This window comes from Barbus barbus (assembly GCF_936440315.1).
Source record: "Barbus barbus genome assembly, chromosome: 5".
NCBI classification, from domain to species: Eukaryota; Metazoa; Chordata; class Actinopteri; order Cypriniformes; family Cyprinidae; genus Barbus; species Barbus barbus.
This window is the reverse complement of record NC_136733.1, coordinates 30,587,525-30,600,998: the sequence shown is the minus strand read 5'-3', so window position 1 is coordinate 30,600,998 and position 13,474 is coordinate 30,587,525. Positions and strand designations below refer to the sequence as shown.

At 37.9% G+C, this 13,474-nt stretch overlaps 1 protein-coding gene across 1 annotated transcript in view; it reads right to left on the bottom strand.

The window, feature by feature from the left end:
* The window catches only part of npas2 (neuronal PAS domain protein 2), a 37,169-nt gene extending 24,218 nt beyond the window's left edge, over positions 1-12,951 (bottom strand). Inside the window, exon 1 of the mRNA XM_079417292.1 lies at positions 12,633-12,951. The gene's annotated coding sequence lies outside the window, so the exon portion shown is untranslated. The remainder of the gene's footprint in view (positions 1-12,632) is intronic.
* Between the last annotated feature and the right edge of the window lie 523 nt (positions 12,952-13,474).

Below are 13,474 nucleotides of genomic sequence, written 5' to 3'. Positions count from 1 at the left end.
AGAGAGAGAGGGAGGCAACAAGGCATGTGGCATTGATGGGAATATTAAATGAAATGATCAAATACACAAATGAAAAATTAAAAACTGCAATAACCAAATTATGAGTGTAGGATGTAGGATATTTTCCAGACACCTGGAATCAAGGCCTAATTACACCCATCTTTAAACAAGGAGACAAGTTCGAGCCAATCAATTACAGAGGCATGTGTGTCAATAGCAACCTGGGGAAAATATTCTGTTCGATTATTAACATACGATTACAAAACTTTCTCAAAAAAGTCAAATTGGATTTCTGCCCAAACACAGAACATCTGACCACATTTATACCCTCCACACTATCATTGATAAGCACGTACACCAAAACAAAACCCAAATCTTTGCTTGCTTTATTGACTTTGAAAAAGCTTTTGATTCAATCTGGCATGAAGGACTCTTTCTAAAACTACTGGAAAATGGGATTGGAGGGAAAACTTTCGATCTAATCAGTACCATGTATAAAAACAATACATGTGCTATAAAAATAGGGAACAAACGAACAGAATTTCTCTCTCAACGACGAGGAGTTAGACAAGGTTGCCCATTGAGCCCCACTCTGTTTAACATTTATATAAGTGAATTAGCCAAAGAATTAAACAATTCGACTACCTCCGGCCCAACCCTAACTGAATCAGAAATCAAATGTCTCCTCTTTGCAGATGATTTAGTCATTCTGTCAAAAACAAAAGAGGGACTACAACAGCTCCTCGACATCATAGAGACATTGAGTCAAACATGGGCTCTTAAAATGAATCTAACAAAAGAGACCCAGGTGTAAGGAAAATAAATACACTTTCAGAGCAGGAAACCAGGTCCTCCAACACACCTATGAATACACCTATCTGGGACTAAAAATCAGTTCAACAGGAAACTTCAATCTGGCTGTGAATGCACTGAAAGCAAAGGCACAGAGTCTACATGATCAAAAATACAATTCAGTACGAAATTCCAATTCAAACCTGGCTAAAAATCCTAAAAGCAATAATCGAACCAATTACACTATATGGCAGTGAGATATGGGGACCTCTAAAAACTCAAGATTTCTCTAAATGGGAAAAACATCTAAAAAGTTAACAGAGAGACCCCAAACAACTCGTGCAGCGTTGAATTAGGACAATACCCACTATTAATTAATATTCAATAGAGAGCTGTGAAATTCCACCAGCACTTGAAATACAGTGATCCAAGCTCTTACCAGGCTGAAGCCCTGCAGTGGCAGAAGAGTGCACTTTTACAGCTGGTACTCACACTACACCCAAACCAGCACAGCACAGCACAATCAGACCCAACCAAATCACACAGTTACAAAAACAAAACTACATCGTCTATTGGAAAGATGCAAGTATAATACAAAAGAAGATAGAGCTGTATTTACACCTGAAAAGAGACTACAAACCAGCAGAATACCTGAGCTGTGTAAAAGATCACAAATTAAGAAAGACACTAACGAAGTACAGACTGAGCGATCACTGTCTGGCTATAGAGAGAAGATGGCACAGACAAAGATGGCAACCACGAGAACAGAGACTGTGTTCACTGTGCTCGCAGAAAGAGCTGGAAACAGAGGAACATTTCTTACTGCACTGTGATTACTATCACAACATTAGAGCTGCATATTTCCCCAAATTCTTTCGGATGAGACGTTAAACCGAGGTCCTGACTCTCTGTGGTCGATAAAAATCCCATGGCACTTCTCGTAAAGAGTAGGGGTGTAACCCCGGTGTCCTGGCCAAATTCCCTCCACTGGCCCTTATCAATCATGGCCTCCTAGTAATCCCCATCCACTCGATTGGCTCTATCACACTCTCCTCTCCACCTGTAGCTGGTGTGTGGTGAGCGCACTGGCGCCGTTGTACTGTGGCTGCCGTCGCATCATCCAAGTGGATGCTGCACACTGGTGGTGGTTGAGGAGAGACCCCCACATGATTGTAAAGCGCTTTGGGTGTACGGCAATACACAATAAATGCGCTATATAAATGCATCATTCATTCATTCATTCAAATTCCAACAAATTAAACCAAATTTTATGGCATTACCAAATGCAGAAAAATTATGTCACATTTTAGGGGAAAATCCCAAAATGATCACAACAGTAGCAAGATATGTATCAGCCTGCCACAAGCTAAGACTGTCAGCCATTGGACAAAACTGAAGCAAGATCATTTCTTGTATATTGTACAAAGGTTTTTTTGTTTTGTTTTTAAGCAATGTCTTAAATATTTTTCTTGTTTGTGTAAAGAAAAAAGAAAGAATGCATGTACTTATTTACTTAATTATTTTACAGATCTATTCTTGTTTTATGTATTATATAATCGTTTGTTCCTTATTCATGTAATGGACAATGCTTTGGCAATACTGTGCAAGTCATGCCAATAAAGCTCATTTGAATTGAATTGAGAGATAGATAGATATAGAGCTATAGAGAGAGAGAGAGAGAGAGAGAGAGAGAGAGAGAGAGAGAGAGAGAGAGAGAGAGAGAGAGAGAGAGAGAGAGAGAGAGAGAGAGAGAGAGAGAGAGAGACAGACAGACAGACAGACAGAGAGAGAGATTCATATTGATTTTTACCATACATGAGTTGGTTAAGAATAGTTTCAGCAAAACGGTGGTGATGACCAGACAAGCACAAATGAGAAACAGTAAGATTGGGGTACAGCTGGATGGAATTAGAATACAGCACCTCCACAAACTTTATAAAAACGTTTGTGGCTGTATTTATTTTTTAAGCTGTATTTTTTTTATACTTTATAAATAAAATACAGCGCATACTGTATACACACATATCTACCCACATTTACGCACACACATTTGCTTGTATACAGATCAGGCACGCACACACTGTGTTCTGTCTAATCCACAGTAATTGTGTCTGACAAATAGTTCAAAGTTTTGAACTACAGTTTCGTATTTAATTCTCATTTAAAATGAAAATGAAAAAGATGATGAAAGAGAAGCGACACAAAGAGCGAGACGCAGCAAACTCTCAACTAATGATTAATACAGCAGACTTTCTGCTAATAATAAACGGCAAACTCTCTGTCTATTTATGATGAGCACATAGGATTCAGTCTTGTGTTCAAGCAGCTGGATGGAGCACAACAGAAAAGAACAGAATTCAAAAGTTTCAGTCTACATTTCGTAAAATTTACAGGTCGAGTTGTGAAGCAATGGCCAAGGATGTTTATCTGCATGTGTGTATCACTTGTGCTTTAAAGAGAACTAATTTAGAGAACATTTTCAGAGAGGATTTTACAGTTTTACCAAAACGTTTTAATGGCTTAATGCTAATGCTAACAATAACTGTTATTTTCTTAAAATAAAATAAAAAATAAAAAATTCTAGTCAACCTCACTGCTTGACTAATCAGTTTTAGTTCACGATTGTGACTCATTCCTAACATTAACTCTTTTCTCATAGTAAATCAATTCTCAGCCGATGTTAACAGCAAACTCTGATAATAATGATGCAAATTCTCTGGCAATAATATAAACAGCAAACTGTCTGCTTATAATAAACAACAATCATTCTGATGAATATACAATGTGTGCTGATAATGAATTCAGCAAACTGTCCAGGAGTAATAAACACAGCAAACTCTCATGATAACAAATTTGTCAAATCTGTGCTAGTAATGAACAACTCTCTCTTTGCTAAAAGCCTATTAAAACGTTCAAATCTCAGTTACAATAAACAGAACAAACAATGATAACAGCACATACAACAAACAAACTCTGCTAATAATATTTACTCATATTCAAATTAGTACCGTCAAATCGATCAATGGTGATTAATCGCATCCACAATAAATGTGTGTACACTATGTATTACATGATATATATAAATTACATATATTTTTTAAATACACATGTATGTGTGTGCAGTTATATATATATATATATATATATATATATATATATATATATATATATATATATATACACACACACACATATATACATATATATACACACACACATATATACACACACATACATATATATATATATATATATATATATATATATATATATATATATACATACACACACACACAGTACACACATACAGTGGGGGAAAAAATTATTTGATCCCCTGCTGACTTTGTACATTTGCCCATTGACAAAGAAATGATCAGTCTATAATTTTAATGGTAGGTTTATTTGAACAGTGAGAGACAGAATAACAACAAAAAAATCCAGAAAAACACATTTCAAGAAAGTTATAAATTGATTTGCATTTTAATGAGTCAAATAACTATTTGATTCCCTATCAATCAGCAAGATCTCTGGCTCCAAGGTGTCTTTTATACAGTTAAGGAGCTGAGATTAGCGTACCTAACTTGTCTTCTACCACGCTACAATCCAACCCGCTCCCTAAGGTCGCAAAACTCTGGACTTTTGGTAGTACCTAGGATGGCAAAGTCCACTAAAGGAGGTAGAGCTTTTTCACATTTGGCTCCCAAACTCTGGAATAGCCTTCCTGATAACATTCGGGGTTCAGACACACTCTCTCTGTTTAAATCTAGATTAAAGACACATCTCTTTAGCCAAGCATTCACATAATGCATCTTATAATCTTGTACTGCAGTTATATCTGATCAAATGTATACGTTTATTATTATTCTTTAGCTTGGGTTGAACAAATCATTTTTGCTTAGATGGAACAGCAGCTATGCTAATTATGTCTCTATTTGTTTCTCTGTTTCTGTCACGGGATTAACATCCCATGGTAACTAGGAATGACAACCTTCAGTCTGGATCCAACCCTTAAATGATCTGAGATGACCGAACACCTGAGAAAGATGATGCCAACCCCTCAGAGGACTTCGGAGGATGCCAACGCTCAGACAACATACAGAATTACCAAATTTTGCCATAAGTCAAACATATTAAGGTTCTGCAATATATAAATATATTGTGGAAACTTAAATTCCTGTAGAGCTGCTTTGCAACGATTTGTGTCATAAAAAGCGCTATACAAATAAACTTGAATTGAATTTAGTTGAATTAGGAACACTCTCTTAAAGGGAGTGCTCCTAATCTCAGCTTGTTACTTGTATAAAAGACAACCTGTCCACAGAAGCAATCAATCAATCAGATTCCAAACTCTCCACCATGGCCAAGACCAAAGAGCTGTCCAAGGATGTCAGGGACAAGACTGTAGACCTACACAAGACCATCGCCAAGCAGCTTGGTGAGAAGGTGGCAACAGTTTGTGCGATTATTCGCAAATGGAAGAAACACTAAATAACTGTCAATCTCCCTCGGACTGGGGCTCCATGCAAGATCTCACCTCGTGGAGTTTCAATGATCATGAGAACGGTGAGGAATCAGCCCAGAACTACATGGGAGGATCGTGTCAATGATCTCAAGGCAGCTGGGACCATAGTCACCAAGAAAACAATTGTTAACTCGACGCCGTGAAGGACAGAAATCCTGCAGCACCCGCAAGGTCCCCCTGCTCAAGAAAGCACATGTACAGGCCCGTCTGAAGCTTGCCAGTGATTCAGAGGAGAACTGGGTAAAAGCGTTGTGGTCAGATGAGACCAAAATCGAACTCTTTGGCATGAACTCAACTCGCCATGTTTGGAGGAGAAGGAATGCTGCCTATGACCCCAAGAACACCATCCTCACCGTCAAACATGGAGGTGGAAACATTATGCTTTGGGGGTGTTCTTCTGCTAACCGTGCGTCCACACCGCTGCCAGCGAGAGCGTCAAAGTGGCCGGAAGTCATTCATTTTCAATGTGAGCCGGCGGCGAGCTCCGGCGAGAGTGGTGCGTCTTGGACGGTGAGGGCGTCGAGGAGAGTTGAAGTCAGGTCAACTTTACGGTACTGAGCTATGACGCGGTTGGGCGGCAACCAATCAGAATGTAGAAGTCCTCCGCTTGAGAGGGTTCCAGAGAACGCGGTCCTGTAAACTTTGGTTCCGACCACATTAGTTCCCAAGCATTTTCACCCTAGAATGCTTGTTTTTCAGCGGAAATGCAATTCATTTGCTCAAAACAACACCGATTTGACCAATTGTATTTAGGTTACACTTCAACCAGGACAGTTTGGAATGTAGGCTGCGCACAAATTAATGTTAATATTAATTAAAGACCTAGGCTAGTAAACGTCTCCTATAAACTGCATTTTGAAATTAGACTAACTTAGCACTTAACCATGAACACAAAAACACACCACACAAATGCCTTTTATTGGTTTATTTAGTTAGCAAACATGTAACTATAATTAAGTTCTTTTCATTGATCAATTTCTTACTTTCACAATTAAAATATTTCATGAGGTTAACTTATACCCTACTTGCGGTCAGTTTACACAAGATCAACCTGCTTGTTTACTTTGAGGCTCCTTTAAATACAAGACCAAGCGTTCTATCGTCAGAGCGTCAACTAATCTTTCTACAGCGTTGTTGGCAGGGCAGCCAGAGCGAATTTTGACGCTCTCGCCGGCAGCGGTGTGAACGCACAGTAAGGGGACAGGACAACTGCACCGCATCAAAGGGACGATGGACGGGGCCATGTACCGTCAGGTCCATAATAGAAAATTGGTCATGGATGGGTATTCCACCATGACAATGACCCAAAACACATGGCCAAGGCAACAAAGGAGTAGCTCAAGAAGAAACACATTAAGGTCCTGGAGTGGCCTAGCCAGTCTTCAGACCTTAATCCCATAGAAAATCTGTGGAGGGAGCTGTAGGGTCAAGTTGCCAAACGTCAGCCTCGAAACCTTAATGACTTGGAGAGGATTTGCAAAGAGGAGTGGGACAAAATCCCTCCTGAGACGTGTGCAAACCTGGAGGCCAACTACAAGAAACGTCTGACCTCTGTGATTGCCAACAAGGGTTTTGCCACCAAGTACTAAGTCATGTTTTGCGAAGGGGTCAAATAATTATTTCACTCATTAAAATGCAAATCAATTTGTAACTTTTTTTAAATGCGTTGTTCTGGATTTTTTTTTTTTTTTTGTTATTTTCTCTCACTGTTCAAATAAACCTACCATTAAAATTATAGACTGATCATTTCCTACTCATGCACACAAGATTATTTCACCAAGGTTTAAGTTGAAAACAAACAAACTTTTAATAACTACCACCAAGGGATATAAAAAATTGTATTAAGAAACACTTTAATACAACAGTTAAAGATGAATGGGTTAAGATAAAGATAATGAGTTAGGATGAAAGCAGTTTAGCAGCATACTACTTCAAGATTAATAATTAAAACTATACAGAAAAAGCAAAGCCAACATTGGCTTCAACACATCACATATGACAAAACATCAGTGCCGTCATGAATCATGTAGATAAAGTTCCTGAGTTTGAATTGCTGCATCTTGCTCTCTAAAACACTGCTGTACTTAATATGAACATGTGCTACATTCTCATTCACACAACAAACAGCACTGTAAAACATGAATAAATGGTTTATGAACAGTTTATAGAAACAAAAGGAGGAAAGAAGAGAAAGACTCAACTACGTGAAGGAAGCCACTGAGAAAAGAAGAGATTTTATCTCCATGCAGAAAGACCTGAATATCTCTCTTTTTGTCTTTTTGTCTCTGAAAGACAAACAAAAGACACCTACAAAACAAAATAAAAAATCTACTGTAAACTGGCCACCCCTCCTTACCCAAATATTTTAACCTACACATTTACATTATTATTACTCTGTTTATCCCCTTAAACAGGACATAAACAAATACTGGACATGATCTGATCTAGTTTTCAGAAAAATGTGTGTGCGCGTGCATTCATACCTGACTTTCCACACAGAATCCGCCCTCAGCCACACCCAGTGATGTGTAGCTCACACAGATACATGTTTACAACCTACAGTATGTCCTCAAATTACACACACACACACACAGAGCAATGAGTTCAAATCAAAGTTCATATTAACAATGATTTCTTGAGACACACAGACACCTCTTGGAAAGTACAGAGCATAGACAGGATGAGCAACTTTCAAACACTCCTAATAGATATTAAAAACTAAAAAAGCACATAAATTTAAGTATCTACAGTCATTTTTATTTCCAAGGTTTCCATTCTCGCTGTTTTATGTAGGTCACATCGTAACTCATTGGAAACTTTTTGTCATACATTCATTTATTTTTACATTAAATCATCATGACCCATTTCCACATTCATTGTGAGAAAAATTTCTATATATATTTGGTTTCCATACCAAAATTAGCTGATTTCATGACCGTAACAGTTGAGAAACTGTCCTCCATACTGATGAAAGAATAGTGTTCACCGCTTTTAATGAATATGATGAAAATGCCACAAATTGTGACGTAAGCGGTGTGTTTTATTTGCATCAGTTTACAGTTTGCACATGCTTGCTGAAGAGAGTTGCTCATCTCCGACAGGCCATGATGCATGTTGCAGTAGCATTGTGGTATCTAGCTACTGAAAGCTGCACACGGTCAAATCTTTATTTTTGGGAGAAGTAAAATTTACATATGAGCCTTCAACAACCAGATGCATTTACACTTGTCCGGCTGCTTCTGGAATGAGTCTCAAACCACCTCCTGAAGGTGTGTGTAATCGGATTGCAATCCATCTAGAATACATTTACACCTAGTCTTTTCGTGATCGGATAGCTATCGGAGTAAACTAATAAAGGGCCAAGTATAAATAGGCCCATTGAAATGGTTTATGATGACTTTTCGTTTACAACGGTCTCTAAATTCTGCCATTTAGACACTATTTTTTTATATTTGTTTACTTGGTTACCAAGGAGACAAAAGTGCCAGTGATGAGCTTAAGATGAATTATGAGACATGATTGTGTGAAGAAACAAACAAACAAAAAACGTGAACAGAATATTTCTGCCAATTTATGCAAAAGTGTGAAGATACTATTTAATTATATTTTTAAATTTCACACATCATGACAAAATAAACCAAGCAGGGAAGTTTGACATTGTGAACTGATAGTTAAAAGCCAGATTTATCAAATAATATACGCAACAAAAATACATGTGCTAACTTATTTTTTTATTTGTTTCAATAAACTGTTCCATTTAATATATCTCTATCTATCTATCTATCTATCTATCTATCTATCTATCTATCTATCTATCTATCTATCTGTGTGTGTTTGTTGTCTGCTAAAAGCAACCACACAGCACATAAAATAATAAACTGAGCAAAGAGAACAGAGGTCACTGTAAGAAAGGGGATTATTATTTTATCAGAGAGTTAACTCCTTCCCCATTCTCTGTAACATCTCACTAATAAGAATCTTCCCTACTATCTTACTTAAACACACAATGAACACATAAATACACACAAGCTAACAAACACCTGAACATGACCAAGTAAACGCACACACATCAGACACAGGAGTGTGTAAAAGTAGCTGTTGGGTTCAGAAAGAGGTCAAGGGTCACACTCAGTGGTGAGAGCTGATAGGGGGCCCCAGGAGGATTCCGGAAGGGGTGGAAACACTCGAGAATGTTACAGCAGCAACAGGAAAACACACACACTTTTGGCACAATGTTGGTGCAGTGTTACAGGAGTGTTAATGCGATGTTAGCCCAGAGACGTGTGTACTGGCCTCATTCATGAAACATGAGCAGAACAAATATCTTATTGAATTGAGTGCAAATTTATGCATAGTTGTACGAACGACATTGACCGAAATTCGTTCTGCTTGTGCTTCGTGAATGAGGACCATTATATATACAAGCTTGGACTTTATAGTCAATAGCTGAAAAGCATCACGCAGAGATAAACAACTCTTAAAGAGCTTGGAGTCATTTTTTAAAGAAAACTTTTATTCAGCAAGGACACATTAAACATTAATCAAATTGGCAGTAAATAGCATGTATACTGTTATTAAAGATCATATTTTCATTGCTCTTTAAAATAAATGTATTGAACTTTCTATTTATCAAAGAATCCTAAAAAAATTATGTATTACACTTTTCACAAAAAAATATATTAAGCAACACAACTGTTGTCAATATAAATAAGATATTTTATTTGAGCACCAAATCAGCATATTAGAATGACTACTGAACGATCATGTGACACTGAATACAGGAGTAATGGCTCCTAAATGTTCAGCTTTGCCATAAAACATTTTATCTAAAAATATATTCAAATAGAAAACAGTATTTTAAACTGTATTTTTGACCCCCCCAAAAAAGGGCGCCTTGTTGACTCATCTTTAATAAAATAAAAAAAAAATCTCATTGGCTTTTGAATGGTTGTTAATTGTTTACATGGAAATTTGTACTTGAAGAAAATATTTTATGTCTAAGGGCTCAGATTGTTTGAGCTTAAGGTTTTAAGGTTAGAATATGGTAAATGTCATGACCTTACTAAATTAAAACAAGTGAGTATATGACACATTTTCACTAATATAGCCATAAAGATCTGTGTATGTCTGTGTAGATCTGTATTTTCAGTGTACCAAATATTAGTTACACCTACAAATATAAAGTTAACAACAGTATATCTAAATGTATCTATATGGCACAAGTATTTATTGTGAATTCTGTCTGTTTAGTCATTTCAGTAATATGAAATATAAATTAGCAATAAATGGAGTGAAAAAAATTCATTTGAAATTTAGTTTGTTTAAATTAGAGTTATTCTTTAACTAGTTGTAATTATTAATTATTCACAAAGCAGAATGCATATAAAATGCATTTATGTAAACAATGACAGAGACAACAGCATGTGGATCCTGTGGAGTGCTGATTCGCTGCTGGGATGATTCATGCAGCAGTGTTTTTTCCCTGCATTTACTGTAAATGCTGCTTTCATCAGCCAGGTGAATGTTTCATGGTTTCAGTCAGCCAGGTGAATGTTTCAAGTGCACCCCATTCATCCATAATCACACACACACACACACTCACTCACAAACAAAAACATAACCTAGAGAAAGAAAAGGTCAGGAAAAAGCAATGAGGATCAATTATCCTTCTGTGCTTTTATTAAACAGCTTAATTTGTCTCTCAGGGAAATATGTGCAGTACACACAGAAATGAGAGAAGTATTTATACAAACAGTAATTAGTAACAACGGGCTCCTGACCAGGGCAAGAGACAGAGGAAAACAGATAAGGACAGAGAGAGAGAGAACAACAAGTGATTTCCAGGAACCAAACAGCCTGAGTCCTGACCCCTGTGAGGGAATTATTGCATCACTTACTCTTTACAGTATTATCATGAAGGCGAGAGCCCACCTTTAACCAGGAGCAGCAGCACACACACACATATACACACACCACTGACCAAGGGGCCCCAGGTATAAGCTCTGATACACATCTACACACTCATCCATAGCATATTGACAATGTTGGTTCTTATAAAGAGTTTGGAATATTCCTCATTTGTAAGCCGCACTGGATATTGCTAAATGAATACATTTAATCAAAAACTATTTAAGCAGCAATTTGTTTCAAATCTTTAGTCTTTTATTACTATTCTAAATATTTCATACATAATATGAATCTAAAAAGCTGCATGCATAATAAAGTACATTAACAATGTGGTATGTACACTTGTAATGAAGTGCTAAATAATCTTTTTGTCATAACTTTGTTTATTAATTTTCGTAAACGGAAAGCGGCGTTCTGTTGCCATGGCTGCTTCCTCAGACAAAACGCGACTTCTGTTTGCTAGAGTCTATTTGAAGACGCTCTGACTAAAACATGTAATCTAATTCATTCGTAACATTCGTGTAAATTTAACTTTAAAAAGTCAATGGGCACGTTACGCGTCTGCTGCCCTTCAATTGTTACTTGCAAAGTCCAAATTATGTCCTGAACCACAACAAACAGAACCCAAACACGCACTTCCAGCCCAAACAGCAGAAGGAGTCCAAGGCCACGGAACTAGTAAAAATCAAACCACTAAGCTATTTTCTTATGTTTAAAACCCTGAGGTAAGTCTACTGTAGCTATGCACCTTTCCAACCACTTTGAATGAAGAAACTGATTAAGATAGAAATTAAAGTGACAAGTGGATGGAAACCATGCTGTCACAGCATAAGGATGAAAACATGTGTATCGTGTAAGTAAGTCAGACAGAAGCTCATATGAATTTCTCACGCATGTGTACACTGGTTCAAGTCATTTTTCAAGTCTCAAAAGCCCAACATTAAGTGAGACATATCGTCCAAGCAGGCAGGTTTTATGCTGCTGGAGACACTGGATTCAGCGCATTGTACAGTGACCCATTTTGACCGCATTCCAAGATTTCAGATCAATCCGGAACCAAGACATTCAAAGCAGCAAAAGCCACAGACTAAATATTAATAAGCCTTCATTGCCGTAATTGTATCGTCAGAAACCGGACTGAATGAGTTTGGTTGCGCGCTCATACAATCCATCGCGCACGGGATAAAAAGATTAAGGTGAGGGAAAGCGCGCGGTAACATCACAGAACCAGGCGATTCCCGCGAGTACCGCTTCCTCGCGACCCTTATTATTTACAACTCCGTAACTTAAGATTTCCACTTAGATTCCACAAAAAGCGAAGAATCCAATGGAACCAAACGAACGATCTTTAAATGCTCCGAAAACTTAAATCGTCTTGGTTGTTTGCATCACAATATAGGGAATATCTTACCGTGCGTGCGTTAAGGACTACCGATCCACACTTCACTTTTGCCCTCGTCCGCGCCTCTCATACCGAATCCACGAGTGAGTTCATAAACAACCCACGAAAGAGCCACTCTGAAGTCGGACACGGGACAAAATATGTACAAAGCACACTAACTGAAGAATCCCAGAATAAAAGCGGCACGGGAGCGCACGCGACTCGGCGTTTCGGCGACGTGTTTTCGTTACCGGGTCCACATCCTCCGCTGACGAGCGCCTGTAAACAGCGCTGAGCTGAAGCGAAGTACGAAAGTAGGTCAGACTGGAGTGGAGCTCAATACTCAACCAACGACAGAACTAACCGCCCGCAGCCTCACACACACACGCGCCAGAGAAAAGACACACATGTCAGGAACGCACTTCAACAAACGCTCGACAGCAATCATTTTAAAATGATTTTCATAAGCGATCAGCTCTTTTGGTGAATGTCATGCTGCTGTCAGCCTATGCTGACGGTCGCCTTTCGCAAATGCATGTTTGCCTCAACATAGTTGCTTTAATACCGTGGAATAAATTAACGAAACAATGGTCACACTTTATTTTAAGGTTCCATTCTCGCCATTAACAAACCTTTAACTGCGATTTTTGCCTTTTGCAACTCCTAATTTGCTGCCTATGAATAGTTAATAAGGTTAAGTTTAGGTAGGCCTATTGGTCACGATTAGGAATGTATAATAAATTCATCCAGAATATGTGCTTTTATAAGTACCAATAAAAAGTCAATATGTTAATAGTATGCATGCTAATAAGCAACTAGTAGCAAGAACTGGTTCCTACACTAAAGTGTTACTAACCCTTGCAAGATGATAC